The sequence below is a fragment of the Pagrus major genome, chromosome 9, assembly GCF_040436345.1.
Source record: "Pagrus major chromosome 9, Pma_NU_1.0".
Taxonomy (NCBI): Eukaryota; Metazoa; Chordata; class Actinopteri; order Spariformes; family Sparidae; genus Pagrus; species Pagrus major.
In genome coordinates, this window is record NC_133223.1 from 23,419,695 (window position 1) to 23,441,123 (window position 21,429).

Genomic DNA, 21,429 nt, shown 5'->3' on the forward strand with positions numbered 1-21,429 from the left:
CCCCCATGGCTGTTTGTTCTAATAGCCTAAACATCAGGCATAGAATGAATTAGTTTTCCCTGTCTTGCACACACACACACACACACACACACACACACACACAACACGCTGGTGTAATCACCACCGCTAATGTGTGACGTGCATATTTGTGCATGCAACACAAAAACACAGGCATGCATCTTTGAATATGAGACACTTACTGGAATAACAACTGTCCTCCTTATCCAGAGAAGGTTGACTGAGCTTCAGAGGCTCTTTTGCAACAAGATTACACTCAAGCTGTTCGATTCATTCTCACCCAGTATAACTACAACCTGCTGCTGTTGAGCATCTCGCTGTAACAGTCGGGGGTTATGTGCCTTGTTCAAGGACACCTCAAGTACACAGTAACATTTTGCTGTGCTGAGGTTTTCTGCCTTACTGGGGCTTCAAAACTGCAACTTTCATGTTACAAAACTGACTTTCCCTCACATGGCATTCGTATATATACCAACCCAATCACCAGAATTAATCTTGGCAAATCATGTCTCTGCCGACCGCAGATATGTTGAAACTTTATACTTCTTCACCTTGCAACTTAACGTTTCTTTGGGTTACATTTTCAATATTATGTTGTGACAACACTGTGCTTATGGTCTGGTCAGTTTAAGGCACAAAAACTAGGGTGGTTAGGGTTAGGAAAGCATCATGTTTTGGCTTAAAATTCCTGCTTTGGTCGCCACAAACACGGCTGGAGATGTCCTGACTTAGGCGACTGGGCTGTACAGTGTCTTGTGCAGACATTATGTAAATTTCACCACAAATTCTCAGGGCGCATACCACAAAATATATTTCAGTAAACTCCAGCACAGAATTAGGCAGCACACCTTGGTTTTCAGTGTTCATATGGCACCAAGGCCAATAGCATGCACTTCTGCTTTAACTGGCAACTTAAAGTTGTATTCATATGCCTGCATACAGGCAACGAAAGGCTGTTTTTCACTTTCCAATATCACTAAAGGCATAGTAGTATATAGAACAATAGACACCTGGAATTCTTTACCACTGCTTTTGACAAAATAGACACAGAAATCAATGTTTAAATCAGTGTTTAAAAACATTTGCGTGAACTGTTATGTTCAATTTATATTAAAAATGTCTTTATGCATGTCTGTATGTTTTTAATATGGACCCTAGTGTAGCCATGCTTCAGGGCACAGCTAATGGGGATCCTAATAAATCAAAAAATGTATTATTATCATGTCATACTTAGAATGAATGGCTCACTTATCTGTGCATTACACTTCAGTTCAACATACAATAAGGTAATGAGCTTTATGACATCTGACAAACTGCCACCTCTTTAAACCAGTCAAGTTGTTGTCTGGTTGCTGCAGGTGGTTGCCAATTGGCTGCCAAACAGTTGCTGCAGTCACATTTTTCAAAGTCAGTCAGTAGTCTTACCTTCAATCCACAATTTAGCAGCACGTTTTGATAGCACAAGAATTTCCACACATTACTCATCACACTGCTTATTATCCTGATCATCTGTTGAACACGCCTTGTTTCCCCTTTTCACTTTAACAAAGAGATAAACAATAGCTGAGTTTACTGATAAGGCAACAGCGCGTGCAATAGATTAGAGTGACAGTAGAGTGTATTGTTCAAACAAGCCAACACATGGACTGTTGGGCTCAATGTCGAAAACGAATTTTGAATTTAGCAAGATCATTGTTACATTTTTAAAAATTTTAACTTTGAATTAAAAGCGACATCACCAATGTCAATACAGTTTTTATTCACATGAAATATAGCTCTATGAATGATTGTATAAAAAAATCTGAAATACTACTAAGGATGTATGTTAATTTCATTGTAAATCAGATCCAAACCTTCAGCACTGAGACACACTGAAGCAGGTTGCAAGGTTGCACAAAGAGTTCACCATGCATTTAGCCATGATGCCCCAAAGAAATTGAAACAACAAAGAACAATGTCTTTGTATTTCCTAGCAAGCATGCCCAAAGAGCATGGCCCAGGGGAGTCAGCTTTGCCACAGCTTGAGAGGCAAACACTGTGAACAGCATTCTTTTCAGAACAAAACAAGAGGCCCAACAGCAGAAAACAACTGCGTTCATTTGCCTGATCATTATATTGTGACAACTTATCTGGCTCTAATTTGGAAATAATGAATTATATTAGCCGCAAATCCTGTTCCCTTCTAATTAGTGGCTCTGGGACCAGGTTTGTCGTTTATGAGACGATCGAGAATGGAGTAATTACATTGTATAAATCAATTAGGGCCTTCCAGTTGTGTACAGTGTATTTTCCAAAGCAGATTAAATGGCGCTTATGATAAAGACAGAACCTGTCCAGCATACTGTGGAGTGGGAAATTAAAAGGAGGGAAGGAGAAGGAAGTGAAAAGAGTCTGAAAGGGGGGGAGGGCAGAGGAATCAAAACAGGGCTACAAGGGCAAGGGCATGCTGAGAGGATAATTTGCACTTCCAACTCAGTCTCTCACATGCAGGCACAGAGACAGATGTGTGCAGAAGGGTGGAAAGAGTAAGAATCTGGAAAACAAAAAAAACAACAAAAAAACATGCCCGGTCTGGTTTTGATCGATGTGAGCTTTAAGAATGCCGATAATAATTTTGAAACCGTTTTGACACATTTTCTGAAATGCTAAGTAAATACGTACTTGTTGAAAATTAGTAGGCGGACTTAAAATGTGTATGCATAATGGTGAGTTATGCATCATATCAGTTTAAGTGGTCATAATGGTTCAGTTAAATAGTTAAGATATCATATAATATGTTTGGCTTGATAAATGACATCCAGATTTCTGCATTTCCAGGATTTTGATCTTTGCAGTATCTCATTCTGCAAAACTGATGTTAGCTTACACTGATCCAGGGCAGCGCTGTTATGTGATGATTAATTTAACATTGTCAAATGTGATCTACTCAACTGGGAATTTAAGACATGTCTGAAGAATGGCTTGGGCCCAGAATGTCACATTTGGAGGTGATAAATGTTAGCGGGAGCATTTATCTAGGGTGTGGACTGTTTTCGTATTTTTGACTCTTGTCTCTGTCCAGCACCAGGTGTTTCATTGTTTTTGGATGTGCATGCTGCCAAAAACTTTCTGCATTTTAAGGCTATTGCCACAATATGATGCACAACATTTTGAATGTACAGTGATTGTAACGCTTTTTTGTTTGTGTCGACAGGTTAGCCAAACATGATCTTTTTCCTAAACCTAACCAAGCGGTATTTGTACCTAAACCTAACCAGCATTGTCACACTAAAATTGAAAACTGACCATAAAAAAAATGCAAAGTTGCAACTTAAAGTTTCAATATATCCATGGTTTACAGAAACATTACCAACATTTATTCTGGTGAATGGGTTTATAATGCAGAGTATACCATCTTACTTAATGTAGACCAAAAATTAAGTTTTTTTTTTTATTTACCAAAAAAAACCAAAAAACATTTATATTATTAATTAAGCAATCAGATCAAGTTAGAGGCATTGTTTTGGAAGTGTAGTCAACGCTATGTGACTCTAAACAGTTCAACAAGAAAATCCTGAAAAATAATCACTCCTTTTGTTACAGTTACTCTACAGTACTGTACATACGACATGTGTTACATGACGTTTTATTCTCGACGGTGCTCAGATCTCTTTTTAATTTTGTTGTCACAGGTTGTGAACATTAATTAGACTTCTAATCATGCCGGTTCTGCCCACTCAGCCAACAAAAGCTGATTACAGACCTTAATTGAATCTTTGGCTTGATGCTTTTAATTTATTATTTTATATATTTGCATACTTCGTTTTACTTAAAATCTCTAATTATACCGATTTGATAAGTAATCAGAGAGATACCAATTAATAATTCGGAAAAGCTAGTTTGGCTTCTCATTGTTTGTTGAGTCATTTTCATCACTGATCCCTTGGATTAGCTGTTACAGCTGTTACCCAGCTATTTAAGGTTGTGATGATGATAATATGACTGACTGTAAAAGTAATTAAACATGGCATAACTTAGCATGCAGCACCAATATAAATAAAAATAACAAACATACTTGCATATGTATTATCTTACAGTAGTCTATCTCTGTTTTCTAACATTGCATACATTTGACTTCATTGTATTTTTTTTTACCTCCACCAAGCAGGTTAAGTTTTCACCTTTGTCTGTTCATTTGTTGGTTTGTCAGCAGGATTACACAAAAACTACCTAACAGATTGCTGGGAACCTGGATGGAGGCTGGGTCTCGGCCCAGAATAGACCCTTTTAACTTAATGTCTCAGGGAATATTGTGTGGGTCTTGATGAAAAACAGCAGGCATATGTAGGTGGCTGGTATCTGTGAGTGGGTATGGATCAAAAGTTGGATGTGGATCCAAATAGAAAAACAGATCTAGCAGGCTTAAATATGTTTGAGTTATTTTGTATTTTTTTTGTGAGATGCCAAATAATTCTGTTTTTCCCACCAGCACAATCCCTATTGTTTATCACTGACATTTGATGTGTCTTATTGTTTGGTTACTTGTGCAAACACATAAGGCCTGAAAAAACTCAAATGACTCAAAGCACTTGTCATTGTTGAGAAAAAACTGTGAATGCCAGCGCTGTAAAGAATTATTACGAAACAAGAAAATAAATATGCATAAAAATTTGGTACTGATTAGGAGGTCCACCTACGTATTCTCTCAGACCTTTTTGTGGGACGATTTTTACAGTATTTAATTGGACCCCACCAACCCTTACTGAGCAGATCTGCACAAGGACACACACCGCTCTGCACCCTTCTGTTGCTACGGGCTTTGCTCCAACAGTGTCACCAACAGCTATTTCTGGTGCCACATGCTCTGCCACCTCACTCCCCTCAGCAATTTTTTTTTTTCCTTTGCATTTATCCTCCCATTTTCACTCTATACTGAAGTTTTAGTCATCTATGGATATAATGATCATGTGATTAAGGCTCTGATTATGCTGGATAAGTAGATATCTTTATATAGTCTGCCAATGGAGTGAAGAATTACAGTTAACTACTTTATATGAAAAATGGACACATACTTTTTTTTCTCTTCAAAATTCCCTGCAGGAATCATTACAGTTACAGTTTCTTCCAATTATTATCTGTAAGCTATAGCAACTCCACCCTGCTTCTCCTATATAGGAATCTTTCAAAGCAAACAAGGAATTTAAAGTGACTTACTGCACACCCCAGAGCCTGGGGCATCTATAGTATAAGCTACATACACTGTGAGTCACTTTATAGAGAGGTCTGAGGGGAGAGGGTCACAAATGTGTTGGATGTTGCTGCATTATGACATACAAACTGTTCAAACAGCATCTGAGAGTGATGACACAAGGAGCCTTCAAGAAATAGATCATGAGAGAGGAGAGGAAGAGGATAGGATAGAGAAGATGTGGTGAAGCAGTTGGGTCGAGGAAATACGACAACAGTGCAAGCAGAAAAGTGAGGAGTCAAAAGGGAAAGATAGGGGGATGATGAAAATACAGATAACACAAAAAAATGCTAATTTTAAGAGAAAGTCTGAAAAAAAAACGCTTTTAACTATTTTTTTGTGTCAACATTATTTAGACCATTACTCTCATTTAGTGGCATCAAGTGTGACTGAAATACGTATAATTAGCAGCACTGTAATATTGCAACATCTTTGCTCTAATGGCTTTGTCCTATAGTATGTACTTACATTAGCCTACAGGGATCAACCCTGTTAGTCTGTTAAATGCAAAGCTGACTCACTGAGCCCCTGAGCAAATAACGTACACTTAAATGAAGAAATGCAGTTTAATATAGAAAGCTATTAGCCTTAAATGTTACTTAGTTGTTTTTTTTTGTTTTTCGTTTTTTTGCCGTGGCTACCTCCCCTGGTGGTCAGAAAATCACCATTAGTAGTTAATAGCTCATGAATCAACGCCTGATGGACGATGACTGATTGTGTGTGTGCGTTCTAACCATTGTAGATGTTAGTTAAGGACAGGGCTGCCCAAACATTTAAATTAAGCTGAAAATGAGGTAAAATTAAAGATAAAACGTAAAATGATGAAATACAAAGTTGAAGTCAAAATTATGAGATTGAAAAATCAATCATGAGATATAAAGTCATAATAATTAGATACAAATTCAACATTTATCTCATAACAATGACTTGCTATGGGAAAATAAGGGTAAGTTTTTCATCCATTTATTTTCTTTAATTGACATAAATGGGCTTCCATACGTTTGCGTGTTTCGGTTTTGGTCCTCCAGGGAAAAAGGTTTGTACAACCCTGGTTTAGAGCATTTTTACCTATATTGCCTCATTTCCTCTGTTGACAATTATTTTATTTTGAAAGATAAATTGTATTATTAATTATTTCACAACACACACACACACACACACACACACACACACACACACACACACACACACACACACACACACACACAAGAGCTGGGCTTAAGCTGAATTAAGTGTGTTATGTGGTGTTGTCTGTATTGTATGTTTTAAAGGCTTTTTTTAAAACACGGACCTGAAAGAACAGGTGATTGTGAGATGAGAAATAAACATTGCAAATTATTTTTCTCATTAAAAATAATCTGTAAAGCCAGTTCATCACAGTTTAAAGATAAAAAAAGGTAACATGTACCATCTGCCTGTTTCATGATTGTTTAGGTTCACATAACAGTCCATAGGTTGCAAAGGAAGCCAGCAGTAGTGATGAAAACGGCACAGTTTGCAGCGACAAAGTCATAAATAAATAAATAAAGAAGTGGAGGCTTGCGTGACAAGAAGTGATTTAACAAGCCTCTCTTTTCTCCCGTTCGGGAGGGGCTTAGTGCTCCGGCCTGACTCCTCCTCAAATATCACGCTTCATGATGGTGACAGAGGTTGATGGTGCAAGCAAAACAAATGTTGAATGAAGTTGGTGTGAATCCCTTACAGTCTGCAGAGGAGGAGAGGTGGAAATGGAGAGAGCTTTTAACACACATTGCTCTATTATAAGATTTCAGGTCAGGCCGTGCTGAAGAAAGACATAGAGCGTCCTCTGCTGCTGTCTCCACACTTCAGTCTTCTGTTGTACCACAATGATGTGCTGATAAGATGACGGCATGACTGAAGCCTACTGAACAAAAGTTTTTGTAAAAAATCTCTGCTCTACTAATTCCATCCTAAATACACCCAAACTCACTACACTGCATTTAACCAGTGTTATAGTCATTAAACAGTTAGGCCCAGCATGGTGCTGAAATCTGTGAGAACAAGACAGAAAAAAAGCTTGTGTAGCAAAAGATTTAACAGATAAAGGAACAGGTCACCCAGGGGGGAAGACGTAGCAGCAGGAAGAGATGAAGAACTGAATACACGAGGAGGAAATCTACAAGATAGTCAAGTCTTGAAAGAAAACTTTGGATTACTTTGGATTGGAACTCGGTTGCGTTCTCTTGTCTATGAAGTCTTTACAGAGCGTACTCAATCATCCACTCCGCTTGACTGTCTGAGGCAGAAAAGTGGCTTGGAAAAGCGTAGGATGGACTTCATAAAGTTGGACAAACATGAAAGAAGAAAAAATGTTTTTAAAAAATGCTTCTGGTCATCAATCACGGCTGCTTGCCAAGTGGTGTCTTAATTGGTCTACCAGAAAAAGTGGCGGAAACTTCTCCGAAGCTTATTCCCTGAGAAATTAACAAAAATGTCTAAAAATGCCTTATCTAGCAATGTCTGCCGGATCCCCAAATTCCTGGATCCATCCTTTAATACGGATCAGCACTAAAAGTTATTAGGGTCTCTTCTGGGCTGAGACCCATCCTCCGTCCAAGCTTTGTATAAATCTACACGGGTGAAAACTTAAGACAAATAAGAAGTAGATGAACAGACAGGGGGTGAGAACGGATGCAATCCCCCTTGTTAGCAATATGTCCTAAATCTATCTCCCTTGTTTTCTTGCCAATCCCTCCTCTCCATCCCCCAGTATTAAAGAGGGTGCAGGGGCAGACGGATTCTTTATTTGAATTAGTTGATTCACTGATCCTTTATCTAACTGAGGTTTGTGCAGGTTAACATCTTTGGCCCCGACCATGGCTCTGAAATAACAGTGCTATTCATTGATAAATCCATGGTGCTGTCTGTCCTCCTGAAGTCGCAGACAGATTTGTAAGTGTGCCTTTTTCTCTCAGTTCTGCCCCATGGGACCTTATCTATTGGGAGAGACAAATACATTTTTGATCCTGTTGAAATCAAATTGAGCCCCGAATTACACATGATGTTTGCCAATAAAAAAATAAAACCTAATTTTCCAAGTCAAGAAAGCCACAGTTTGTCATAAAGATAGTAATACCATCTAGTTGTGTGTGAAGCAGCTCAGTGAACTGCATCGTCTAGCTCAATATACACCAACACCAACATGGCCGTCACCTCGGCAGAGGAAAGTCACTTACGCGACTGTTAGTTGTGTAGTCTTTCTAATGACATATTTTCACAGTCTAAAACTGAATTCGTTTTTTGACAAACTGTAACTTTCTTGAGTTGAAAAATGATCTTTTATATTGCCAAACATCACACATGTAATCCATGGCACAATTCAAACAGGATCAAAAATGTATTTCTTTCTCGCCATTCACTACTGTACAGGTTTTCTGAAAGTTCCATGGTGGTCCAACAGAAATGGCATGACTTCACCTCTCTATAATCCTATAATATTTCAATGATCATTCAGTAGCATCTGTGCTGCTGAAAATAGCACTCCAGGCTGAGCCACCTCTGTAACAAAGCATTTTAGGGGGGGACATCTACAGATATAAAGTAGTTTTTACCAGAGTTTGGGCAATCCAAATTACACCTCAGTCACCTACTGCTTATGGGGTCTCTAGTAGGTTCCCTGTTTAGAGCCCAAACAGATGGACAGGTTTTCTCCATCCACTCAGAGAGACTTCTGTGAACACATGCATCCTTTGGGTCTTGCAGAATACGATGGTGCAATGAACAATCCAGACTGGACTTTTGGGAAAGTAGTTGGCGTGCAATGCTTGTGACACCTTAAATGAGCCTGTAGGTGTCAAAAGCCTTGAGAGTGGGCAGCCCCCTTCAGGCCTAGAAGCTGCACGACTTCCTGCATACCACCTCTAAAACATTTGTCTAACTGGGTTATGACAGCCTGACAGAGAGGCATAATCAAGCTTCTCTCCAGGTGCAGGACCTGTTCGCTCAGATGGGAAGTGCTCTTCTTCCAAATGCTAATTCACGTTAGTTTTAGTGAAGTAGTGACAGCAGTATTAAGATTGTATGGATATTTTCTTCCTTCGCATACACACTTTTTTCTACAAGAGAACAAGTTTGAATAGAAACAGACATCTTCAGCTACAATACATCCCACTAAGCAGATAATTGCATGAAACAATCTGCCTGCCTAACTGCTGGAAATAGATGAGCTCTAATTTTGTCAGCACATCTTAGGCAATAGTTCAGCAGCGGCAAAATTAAGCCATCGTCTTTGTTAAGATATGTTTCTCAAAGAGAAAGAGAAATGTATCAGCTTAATGACAGCACTTCAGTTGAGAGCTGCACAAACTATGAGTTTATGTTTTAAAAAATGGAAGGCACTGAGGAGCCAGAATGGGAAAGACAAAGAGAATGATAATGTGGGAAGAGGTATTCAGGCTTTCTGAGCCACGAACCAGGACATCTTATTCTTCCCCTTTATCCCTTGTTGTATTGTTCCATTTCTATTTCTGAAACAATGCATGTCTGATGAGCTATAGCTTCCCTACATATAGCAGCTGGAAAGTAAACCTAACTTGATATTCTGCTTGTTACATTTTTGGAAGATTTGAAGAATGAAACTTATAGATCTATCTGGGATACGATTTTTAGAGCTTTAAAGCTTTAGTGATTAATTAACCATGAATATTCAAAGCTTCCAAGGGGGGTGGTGTCACGATGCATGATTAGAGCAGACAAAGTAGACCCAAATGCAGGAGACGGCATGCACGAAGTTCAAGGGATCAAGTTATATTCAGGATCAACTGCACCTCGAGGAACAGATGAACTCTACAGATGACTCGACAAAGACTTAGCTAAAGACTGGACTTAAATACAAACCAAACTAACGAGGCGCTGGAAACACAGAGGGAACAGGGCTGAGCTAATTAGACAGATGCAAGACAGGTGTAGAGGGAAAATCAGGCTGGTGAGGAACACAAAAGAATACAGGAGGGAAACAGAAAACTGGAAACAGGGCGAAAGACACCACTAAATATCTAGAAAAAACACAAAACACATAAAATGGAACTGAAATGACAGGACCATGACAGGTTAGGAGATAACGCAAGCTGTCATAGACGTACTTTCCTTAAAGTTGTGGTCATTATTTATGCTATCAGCCCATGGAAATGATGTGTCTGATAAGAGACAAGGACAGGAAGAGAGACATCAACCTCTGTCTATTTCATCAGTGCCTCCAAAGTCTCAAAAGTTAACAGAAGAACAGAACAGAAGAAAGTGAGTGTTGGGCAGCTGTGAGGTTTGGCGTGCCCTCGTTCTTGCAGATACAGTTCTGTGCACTTGTATCACGTTCATGTCTCTGGTTTTGAGACTAAATATACTCCATAGTGGACCTCCATTTCTAGTTCTCAGTCCTTTGTCTTTATTTTTTCGGTGGGGCAGACGCACCTTCTCCTCTCTTCCTTTGCAGTTTTTGAATACTGATTCTATTTGATTGTATATTTTAAACACAGTATAATATTGCAAATATAGCTACATCTAAAAGTTACGCTAACAAAACACTTTTGCTTAACTGTTTAGCACCACACTCCTATAGCTCCAGGTAATGGTATGTTCATCTAGTCCTTATAGTATGGACTGCCTCACTCGGCTGCTCTTTTCATATTCGTACATCCATATCCCGGTAATTCACCCTATATCTTCTCACCATGGTCTCCACCCTGCACCCAGGTAACTGCTCTACACCCTGGCTGGGAGCTACTCTCTATCCTGACTTGTTAATTTTGTATTACCAATTCAGCTTATAGCCTTTTTTATTTTTATCAACAGTGTTTTTCCTTCTTGTCCTATCTATCGTGTGTATATCTGTTGATGTGGGTGGTGAGCTACTGCACGCTGCAGCGTATAATGGCCATTGTAGAGATATAATGGTTTAACTCTTACTCTCTAAACCTGAAGTGCTCTGAAGTGTTATTATGAAACACTCTGAAGTACTGCATATGACTTATTACCTGAGTCCATGATCCATGATAACAAGCCTTGAAGAAGCTATTTTAACCCCAAAAATCTTACCATTCATGTTTAGTTAATAAGAAAATCCAAAGTATTCGTATCTTAGAGCTTCAAAGTTAGTCCGATTCATTTTTTCTACTTAGCCAGATCCCTGTGCTTGCACTTGTTCTCTTTCCTTACAGTGTCGTAGTATATAAAATTCTCTTCCAGAAAAGTACCCTTGAGGTAAAGTAAACACAGATCCAAAGCAGCGAGCAGCAGTTCACCATCCTGTCCACAGAAAGGTGCAGATCAAAGGCAGCGGTTCTTCCTCAGCGCCTGGGAACACATGCTTTGATCCTTTATTGGCCTGACCTCCATTCGACCTCGTGATTTCAAACAAAGGCCTTTGTTCTCATTCTCAGACCTCAGGAAGGAGCCAGATGAGTACAAACTCCGAAGTTTGAAGACGAGGGAGGATGGGAAGAAAGAAGGATGAGAGACATTATGTCAGGCGCGGAACAAGAACACGGGCCCGAGGAGAAAACACTCAACAATGCTGTAGAAAGTCTTGAAAATACGTATCGGAACGAATAATGTTTTGAATTTGTATTTTTAAGTCTCGCCAGTTCCCCTGAATCCACAGTGTTGTGCTAAAAGGATTTTTGCACCACTCATCTACTTTAAGCACACTTCACATGCATAATTGTTTTTGCAGCAGAAGTACGTGTCTGTTCTCTAATTAATTTTAATTTCAGTTGGTTTCAGTGGTATGTGCCAAGCACTAACCCTTTATCTGATTAGTTCACTAAGAATTTGATTAGGCTGCAGGCAAATCAGATCTGTCGCTCAAGTCAGATCTGATCAGAAGACAGACTGTCCGCACTGTTATTGACAAGTGATCAGATCCGATTTGTGTGTCCAGACATCACTAACCCCCATCAGAAAAACAACAATAAAGGTCAAAAATGCAAGCAGTGATTACGACCCATATTAAATTTTTTTTGTTAGGCGGCGACCTCTAGTGGCTGTAGTAATTATTACAGCTTCAAAGGAGGAAGTGAGTGAAAGATTGATGTTCGGGTTAAACAAACACAGGATATTTGTTCAGGAGACTGCTGTTCGTGTCCAGTGTGAAACCAGAAGTCAACGTGAGTTCTTTTAACATACTTATATATTGAAGTAACATCAGGCAGATGATGTAACGAAAGATACTTGATGTAGGTATGTTTGTAATGAAAGTTACAGAAGTAACTCAGTGATTTTAACTCGAACCACAATTTTTTTCCTGAACTTAACCAAGTAGTTTCCTTGCCTAAACCTAACCAAACAGCGACCGTACGATAAAGGTCCAGTACACGTGTCGCTTTAATGCTGTAGTGGCCATGTTGTTTTGGGAATGGTGATATATGTCATTTTGTTGATGAGGCTAATGCAGAACCATCAGAAATGGAGAAGAAGCCTCTGCCCAATGATTCTGACCATTGTTCTGCATTGTGCTACATACAACTTTGCTAGTAGCAGAATTGATTTGCTCAGCCTCCAGGCTGAAGTTTAAAGTGATAGTTTGAATCTTGTGGTTTTGAATGAGGTACTTATCCCTAGTGAGTGTCCTGTGTGGAGAAGCACCTTAAAAATATATATCTGTTTAAGTGTACACTATGTTCTGAACATTTTTGGTGCTTTACATTGTTGTCAAACAGCCTTTTCCTTTGGCACAACCTTCCGCTTGTGCCTCGGAATACCGACATTGTAATGTGAATAAAACATAGTCATGTGGGTTGTCCTCCAGCAGCAGGCGGTCCTCTTACCCTTTGTAATGTTCCTTATGTGTCAGGTCGCGTTTCCTTCAGGGGCAAAATCACATTTTCGTATCTGCTACTGGCATTCTAGAAATGTCTTTTACATTGTGTTCCGTGTTTGGTGCACCAGGTCTTGCAGAACTCCCACAATAAAGCTTTAAAAATGGTCACAACAATCTAAAATATAGTAGATTATCACTGTATGATGTCCCAGCGACGTTGTGATGTAATGAAATTCTGCATCACAAGTTTCTCCCCTTTTTTATTGATTTCTTTAGCTGTATGGTATCGCAGTCGGCTATTGTATAGATTATTCCACACTCCACTGACATATACATACTGCATATAGGAGTCCTTACAAAAAGCACATTCCTTAGGGAAGTGAAAGCCTGACATGGCAGCTGATACGTTCAGTGAAAAATGCAATTGACAGGACACTATAGTTGAATAGGGTCAACATTTTAACTAATACATATCACCAACAATTTATAGCAGTTTATATGTATTAATCACTTTTTTATTGGCCATCTGTGAGCAGAGTGTAACATGACATGAAAAAAGAGACCTTCCCCGTCTGTCTCGATTGCCTACTATACAAGCCTGTAGATGATTTGTTTAACTTTAGTAAAGGGGCAATACGTAAGAATTTTAGTTGAAAGTTAAAAATATAAACAGGATGTAAATAAATACCAGTTTTGAGTGTATTGTGTGCATGCTGACCAGCTAGTCCTGGCCGTCTCAGTCCAAAGCTCCTGTGCTAGCGGTGTGAACATTAACACTCCCCTGGTCCCAAAGCTCCCAATTCTGAGCCGCTAGCCGAGCTAACTAGCTAAGCGCAGCTACAGCAAGCAGCAGTTTGCGGTTACTCTGGTGATATGCTGCCCCCTATTTATTTGGAGAATGAATTCTCCAGATGGGCAATTCTTACATATTGCACCCTTAAAACAAATATTTCTTTTTATTATAAGTTTTCCGAAATGTTTAAATATGCAAACAAGACATGAAATATATTTAAACAGTTGTAGCACAGGTGCCTCATCTTGGTACAGCACAATTTGTTCCACTAGTGCAATGCTGTCATGCCACAAAGCCGTTGTGAGTCCCGTGCATACTGTAGCAACAACAACCTCTCAACACACTCACTCTGTGTGCGATCATTTCACAGGCCTAATATGAGACCTAGTCTACAACTGTGCTTCACCCTGTATCCCATTACATCGACAATCATCATTTTCCCCATATGTCAAACTGTGTCGGGGACTCTGTGGAAGACTTTGGCCTTGTGTCACCCTCCTGCAGTCAGAATGGAAGAGAAATATTTATACCTGCCAGACAGATAGACTGATGTTTAATTCATCAGTTTAAGACTGTGGCCCTGCTGACCGTGGACTCTGGGAGATGGAGGCTTTTCAGGGTTTATGACCCCTCATTAACACTCAGTGGGGACACACTGCTTGAATGGCTTTGCTTGTGCGCATGTGTTTGTATGAGCAAGATTGTGAAGGTGTGCTATTTATGAATGTATTCCATAAAATGTGTTGTTATTTTTATTCGCCCAGCTGCTTCATATGTCTGCATATTTACTGTACGTGTGTGCCTCACATAACAAATAGCCGCCGAGGCAGCATTTCTTTGCCCCCTGACCCAGCTGTAGGCCTGCCTGTCAGCCAGTACACACCACATTACTCCCAAGGTCCTGCTTCGATACAACCCTCACCATCAAAGCACATTAAGTCATTGCTATGCAGGTAAAAGAGACGTGGAGAATGCTTGCAATGAAATGATGATTTGTATAATGAGAGTGAGATGAATGGAGGGTAAATGAGTGGGACGGAGGGAGGAAAGGTGAAAGAGTTTGGATGAGTGATGACACTTCTGAGGGTTGAGAGGGCACTCCCACCCCTCCCTCTCTGCTGCTGTCGTATTCTCAGTATTCTTGACCTCACCACAACTTTTGAGCCCTCTGTCTCGAGAACTACAGGCAAAGCTGAATCATGAACCGAGAAGTTATATTAGCTTTTTAATAAAACTTGTCAAATGTATATGTCATTTACATGTCAGCACAAAATATCAGGCAAGCCCTAACGACTTCTTTACAGAGATCAAAATATGCTGTGAACATTTATGAATGACTTTCTGACTGCCTGCAAGTCGACATCCAGAGAAGAGATATCCAAGATGACATCACGAACAACCAGGGAGCATGAAAGCACATTTGAGATGCCTAGAAGTAACAAAAAAGGGATGTGAAAATACAGAAACATCTCGACACTCTGTTGAGAGTCTGTTATCCAAAGTAAGCAGGAGAAAACAGATGGGGGAGCTAAATTGGTATTCAGTCAGTCTTGGTGTTGTGTACCATCTGTTGAGAATAATATGGCACCTTCAGATTGCAGAGGATAGATGAGAGGGCTACTCGCTCGCTGCAATCATCCTGCCGAAGCAACAGCTTCCTGGGCTTTACAGTTGTTAGAGCGGAGAGCTATTTTCATTAAGTGGCACATAAGTAGAGCTGTGATGACGACTAGCTTCCTTTCTGTGCTGGAATGTGTGAAACTCCATGCATGATGGCATACTGTAAGTGTTTTGAGTAGTAAGTACTGAAGCAGACCGCAAACCCATGTCAGTTTGGTAGAATAGTAATAAAAATAAAAACTTCAGTTGTCAGTGCTCACTGGTGGAAATTTCCCTCTTGGATGCTTCTATGGTAGATAAACATGATAGTAGATAAGTTCTGCGTGCAGGTGCCCCGTCACATACAGCTGATGACTCTTCTACTTTGCGAAAATGCATAGCATAATTATCCTGTGTACCCTGCAGTAGCTTTTTGATTATGATCCATGAGTTGTTTCAGTTTCAGGTTGCCAATTTTTTTAACCATTACTATATTGATTATTCCAAAAAGCTGATGACATGAATATATTTAGAAAGCGAAAGGGTTTCAAAGTTAGTAGGCGTTCCATCTGGATGTCGTCATGTTGTGTCAGTTTCATCGGGGTTGTAAGAAAAGTAAGAAGTAAAAATAAATAGAAATTAAACTGTAGATCATGATTTATTAAGCATAAGCATTTGTTCACACAATTTATGTAATTAGGGCCAAGCAGAAACCGTGTGAATGCCCTATTGAAATTCAAGACATTATTATTATTATTAGGGCCCTAATATAATGTCTGTGTAAATGGTCCAATCTTTCCAAAATTTGATCAAAAACGTTTGATCAGTCCCGCCCATAACACTTTTACATGCAAAAATAAGTAAAAATCTACACTTTTACATGCAAATTAGCAGGTAGAGTCATTGCGCCACCTACTGGCAACAGAAAATAAACAGTGTCTGACAATCATTATTTCATTTACATAAAAATGTTTATGGCGTGGTCTATCCTTGACATCGTTAAACCTAACGTGCAATAACTTAGTGTTCTCTAGTTGTACATAGTTGATGCATAAAGTTACATTGACCTCCTTCATGCAGTGTCCAAAACACATGGAGGCGTGTCAAACAGTCAAAGTCCGGCAGTCATGTTAATATATATAAAAACAGCTTAATTACGTGGGGATGAGAAGGCCTGCTCATCACTGCTTGTAGTTTTAATTTAAGCTGATTTTCTGAAATAGTGTCATTGAAGCAGGTGAGAATATATTCAACCAAAGTATCTGTGCAAATTTTCTAAAATGGCTTAAGTGCAAAACCACACTGCAACAGTCAAGAAAATCTGTTGTCCCAAAAGCTAAAATACAAGGTCTGAGAGCAGGTGCATCGAACACACGGTAACATCGTTGTTGATATATGAGCAAATAATTAATACCAGACAATTTTTGACCATTATATAGCCTGCCAGTGGATCATCTGTGTTCTGATATTCCCATATGCATGTATGAGTGTGTGTGTGTGTGTGTGTGTGTGTGTGTGTGTGTGTGTGTGTGTGTGTGTGCGTGTGCGTGTGATCAAGCGAGATTTGTACACCACTTTGGCAAGACGAGCATAGTGTGTGTACTGTGTCATGCAGTGTGCCGGTTGCATTGCTTGAGATCGTGCCGATGCATACATCCTATTGTATGTGTGTACAATGTGTTTGTGAATGCCATGTCATTGTGTAAACCAGAGGTCCCATGCCAAATTCCTCTGCTGAATGCTGCTGGTGGTATGAAAAACTGCTGCAGACACAAAGCTGTCAGGAAAGACATATGAGTGGCATGTCCAATCAAACACACACACACACATAGGGTTTATACATGGTCCCACCACGTCATGCCAGGCGAAGCAATGATGGCACGTTTCCACTAAAGCTTCACAGCAGGTGGTAGCCACACCTCTGTGGTCCTGCTAGATAACAGAGCCAACCACAGCCAACAAACAGGTGACAGGCATTTAGTGTGGTTTGTGACTACCACACCTGCAACACAAACAACCCATGCTGTGCAGTGGGAAAAAGACTTGGTCCGTGCCAGTGCGGCTCCCCTGCTCCCAGCTGTTCATGGCATGTCTTTGGATGACCAACCCCCTGACAATGGAAAAACCTTAACAAACACACAACTGTCAGATTACTATGACACGTCGCTCTTTTGTTCCCTCAAAATATCTTCCATTTGTCATCTACTGATTTTGATGGTTTCTGAGCTGACAATGCAAACACACTTAAAGAACACAAACACATTTTAACTGTTTAAGCTTTAAGCAAATAAATGGCAGTTATTAATAGCAACCGTACACATTTACTCAAACTTCAGTGCAATGACACACAAGTGCACGGACACACATATGCACACAGAAGGGCTGTTGTAATTGGTACTGTGAGCAGGGCAGATGTGAATTCAGCAAGACAGATGCAGGGGTTCAACTCTGGTACCACTGCCTGATTTGCATGAGCTGCTGCTTGCTTGTCAGTCATTAGGACAGGCTCAAACTCTCAGTACTCTGGCAGCTGAAACAGTCTCCCGACAAGGGAACGCAGGCGTGCTTGTGTATAGGAAGAAGAATGCGAGTGCAGCCTGTGTGCCATGGCTTGATTTATACATAAGGCTGTATTGCACCATGATAAGGCTGGAACAGTCTTGTCATGGTGCAATACAAGACAAAACAAGACACCACGGCTTGTACAGCCACAAAATTCACTCAAGTGGATATTTTAATTTTCACTTGTTTATGAGAAATACTTAATATACGAGCTCATTCATGCTAAGGGTAAGGCACTAATTTGTGCACATAATACAGGCATCCTGAAGCTTAATGGAATGGCTCAGGCATCACTTTACATTTATCTCTGCACATTCCCGACTCATTTCCATAACAGTTTACTGCCTTTTGCATGGGTAAGCATTGACGATAAGAGCTGGAAAAATAACACGACACAAGAAAGAATCTAATTCCAGTCTCATTAATTAAATGAAAAAGAGTATAGTTTTCAAAATATGCAGCTGTACAGCATGCTGCAGAGGGGATAAAGGACGAACTTACAAATTGCCATACACATCTACTCTTAGTGTGCATGTGCTGTTGCAAAGCTGCTCATGCGTTTGGTTTAGTGTCTGAGTTAATTATTGCTCATTTGGGCATTAATGTCAGGGCTGGTAGAAGTAATGGTTTGTTCATATTATCAGAGTGAGGATAATAGGCCTATAAAACTATGGGCTCTCTGTAGTTATCACATACACATGGGCAGATACAGGGGCGAGGCCACAGGGCCGTCGTCCCCAGCTGAATTCTGATTGGCCCCAGAAGTGCCCCCTTGCTTCAGAGCACTTCCTTTGCAGAATTTTGAATGAAAACTTTCTACCACAGTGTGCACTTGCGGTTGCCAGTAGCTCCTTCAAACATTGCCACATTTTTATTTCCTTTGTAATTTTTTTGTCTTTATTGCTGAAGCATTTAGTGCTGAACTTTGATTCAGTTCAGTGGACCTTGGGATGATCACTGCCCCTGGCATCTTTCAACCAGCCAGCTGGGCACTATAAATTAAGGAAGATACTTTAAAGGTCCCATTTTTAAGAACGTTTATTTTTCAGTCTCATTCCCAACTCGTCAAATACTGATGCCTTGGGTTTCCCAACTCATCAAATAATAATGCTTTGTGATTGTAGGTCAGGTTGGCCACCATCCCAAAGCGTCAGTGTTTGACAAGTCGGAATGAGACACAAAAATCAACTTTTCTTACAAGTTGGACCTTTGAGTAATCATTCCAACATTCTTTGTGCCAGATTTTGGAGCCAAGGGCCTCATTTATAAAACAGACTTAGTCAGGTTAGTCAGAAAACTATGTATAAGTGGTTATTTATAAGATCTTTGATGATGAAGACATGATCTCGTCTCTAAGAAAAGTCTAGACTTGACATAAGTGATTTTCCTCAGAGTTATGTTGGGGTTTTGCAGTTTGGGACACATATGCATCCTGTGGGAAAGTCTGTGGTAAACTTAGTAAAGTTTTTTTTAACAATGTGTAGCAGCGACATGCTGCCAAGCTGTGTGTTTGGCTTAGTTTGTTCGCCCACTATACTATAGTTCACTGACTAATACTGAACATGTTGCCTGGCTTCCCTCTACCATCTCTGTGATCTTGTCTTCCAAAAAAGTTTCTCTTTTTGTCCATGGCTGTTCCTTAATAAACCCTTGTTTAAAACCTTTTTAAACAAGGTTTTTTCAGCCTCTCTAATGAATCAAACATAAACACAGATGAAGTTCAAGTACAAATCTAAAAACATTCTTGTAATTTAGGCCCCAGTTATATTGTGGTCTATATGTGGATGAGCAGACTAAAACCTGACATGTCTGCGTCATATGACCTTTGATGGAGAAACTCCTCTACTAAATGAAAAACACACTTCAGAGAATAGACTAATGTTTTTTTTTTGTTTTTTTTTTCCAAATGGACACACCACTTTATTTGCTGTTGGTCTCCGAAGAGTATCCAAACATGATTAGGCATACTTTATGGGGCTTAAGGCAACTCAAATTAAAAAGCTCACCAGGGTGAAAAGGTTGCAAGTGAAGTGAGGAAGAAGACTCTTTATTGGTCACAATCATACTGAGTACAATATTGTGACAATTGTTCTCTGCATTGAACCCTTCCCTGAGGAGCAGTGGTTTGCCTTCGTATGGCACCAAGGGACCGACTCCAGTTCTTTGTTTATGTGCATTGCCAGAATAAACGTTACTGTAGCTAAGCACATCTCTGCAAAACCACAGATAAGTTTAAGCCTGGCAGATCCGCTCATGCGCATGCATGAAAACAGCCTTTAAAACACCACATGGCATGCATACATTTATAGTAATATACATACAGTACCCAGACAAAAAAACAAAAGCGAGACAAATATATAAGGAAATGACAGAAGTCTGTTAATTCATCTTTCAGAGGCTCATAGCAGATCACTCAGGTTGTGTGCATGTGTGTGTGAGAGATGCCTGCTGATCATTGTTGTAGCAGTTACCTGACCTATTAGTGCCTCTCTACTGGGAACGGAAGCGTTTGATATTAATAGCGTGTTGAGTCCGACCTTGTGGAGGTTTCCTTACGCTCTCTCGCTGTATTTTTGCCTCCAGGATTTAGCGGTTCCCCTTGTTTAGTGGACAACCTTCTGAGGGGGAATCGATAACTTTGAACTTGGTGAGTAAAATGACTGCAGATCAATAACACTGTTGCCTGAATTCAACCAGCATGATCGCCTCTCCTGTGGAGGGACGAAATACAAGTAGATGGATAGAGCACCGGTCTGCAATACAAAAGTGTCAAAAGAACAACTGCTAACATACAATTCTTTACACTTTAGAGTGTCTTCAGTGTCAACATACTGTATTAGACACACTGTAGACATGAGTCGCTACAGATGATCAGAACCTTTATGTAATTATAATGCAACTTTTTCTGGTTTACAACTAGATATTTTTATTTTGGTCCATCTACTTTAAATAGCAAGTAAAAGGTTTCTATACGTAATCCTGGTTTTCATATCTTAATTATGCAAACATCGGCTGAGCTGCTAGCTTCACAAACAAAGCATATTAAAGATTAGCTAGCCAGATCAGAGGACACAATGTTCACGTCAGACAACAACTAGTCTTTTCACTGAACCTGCATGGACAAAATCAATATCAGCCTTGAGATCAAACCCAAAGTGTGTTTGACTTTCATTTCAGAAGGTGGAGAGGACGGTGGTAGAGTTACAGGGGAGAGAGCTGTGACTGTGGTTTGAAACTGTTTCAACATTTGTAAGTGTTACACAACTGGATATTTTTTTAACGAGACCTCAGGACATCTCCAGCCATGTTTGTGGCAACCAAAACAGAAACTTTAAGCCAAATTATTAACTTTTCCTAAACCTAACCAAGTGGTTTTTGTGCCTAAATCTAACCAGACCATAAGCACAGCGTAAGCACCGTTTCCTTCATGCAAGATCTGAATACTGGTCAGATTTT